This window comes from Macadamia integrifolia, chromosome 6, assembly GCF_013358625.1.
Source record: "Macadamia integrifolia cultivar HAES 741 chromosome 6, SCU_Mint_v3, whole genome shotgun sequence".
Lineage (NCBI taxonomy): Eukaryota > Viridiplantae > Streptophyta > Magnoliopsida > Proteales > Proteaceae > Macadamia > Macadamia integrifolia.
Genome location: NC_056562.1, coordinates 27347737 through 27349433, shown reverse-complemented (window position 1 = coordinate 27349433; position 1697 = coordinate 27347737).

The window sequence follows — 1697 nt, the reverse complement described above, 5'->3', positions numbered from 1 at the left end:
TTAGTATAACGGGGAGGAGCAGCCAAGGTTGAACAGTATCTAATAGTGTCAGATTCTGTATGAGTAAAACTGACCCAACCTATTGAGATCCTTAATGGACACAGGCTAGCTCTATTTATAATATGGAGGAGAACAATCTAGAATGAAGTACAAGACTAAAAAATCCTCCTAAAATACTATTCTACCTTGTACCCATTTACAGCACTCCCCCTCCAGCTGGTGCATGCATATCACATATGCCCAACTTGCAGATAATAGGATGAAATATCTTACTACTAAAACCCTTAGTATACCCTTAGTAAACACACCATCCAGTTGTTCAATGCTGGGAACAAAAGGCACACTGATAAGACTTGCATCCAGTTTTTCTTTGATAAGGCGAAGATCAATCTCCAAGTCTTTTGTTCGATCATGTTGAACTGGATTGTGAACAATGCTGATGGTAGATTTGCTATCACAAAATAGTTTAATAGGAAGAGTAGCAGGGATAGCCAAATATTTGAGAAGACCATGAAGCCATAAAAGCTCACAAATGCCATCGGCCATAGCATGGAACTCTTATTTAGCACTAGCTGAGCAACAACAGCTTGGTTCTTGCTTCTCCAAGTAACAAGGTTACCGCCAACAAAGGTGCCATAACCAATGGTGGATCTGCGGTCATCAGGGGAGCCTACCCAATCAGTAATTGTGAAGGCCTCGACCCGGAGGTGATTATGAGTAGAAAAGATGATGCCATGTCCTCAAGCAGATTTTAAGTAACGGAGAATGCGCAACACGGCTTCAATGTGTGATGAGTACAGATCATGCATGTACTGGCTAACCAAGTTGACAGCACATGCTATGTCAGGGTGTGCATGAGAAAGATACTCAAATGCCCAACTATCTCTGATATCTCACCTTATCCATAGGATCATCTTCCATGCACCCTAACATATATGTCTCAGAAAGAAGGTCATGCACATACTTTTGCAGAGACAAGTAGATTCCATGAGAAGACCTAACAACTTCAATGCCAAGAAAATAGCGAAGCTATTTAAGATCTTTAATCTCGAATTCCTCACCTAGGTATTTCTTAAGGGGAAAAATTTCTGTAAGGTCATCACCTGTGATAACAATATAATCTACATAAACGATAAAAATAACAATCTTTCGACTAGATTTCTTGATGAATAGAGTGAGGTAAGCATTGCTTTAATAGTAGCCTATAGCAACCATAGCCCTGTGAAAACCCCCAACCAAGCACAAGGAGGATTGCTTTAACCCATATAATGAACACTTCAGCTTGCACACCTTCCTTCATGTTTTAGAGCAAGTGAAAGTAGAAGGAATGGACTAGCAAATTATAGGAGCTATTGGCCCATCATCTTCCTCGGGGTTGGCTATCCAACCTTTTGTTTAGGTTTCGGGGGAGAGAGGAGGTGATTGAGCTAAGTCACTTAATGGGCTTATTTTATTAAAAATAAGCCTTGGGTTGGGTTATATGTGTTGGGCCTTTGATCCCATGGGTTTTCTTTGTAATGGGCCTAAATTATGGGTAGAAAGTAGGAACACAGGATTTAATTCATTAGTTTAGTTAGAGTCCTATTTTGAGTCTATTTCCTTTGTTATTTCAGTTTCCTAGTCAGTTTAGGTCTCCCAGTTAGTTAGGGATTGGGTTAGGCCTTTCATTTTTAGGAAAATAATGTAATAATCACAAG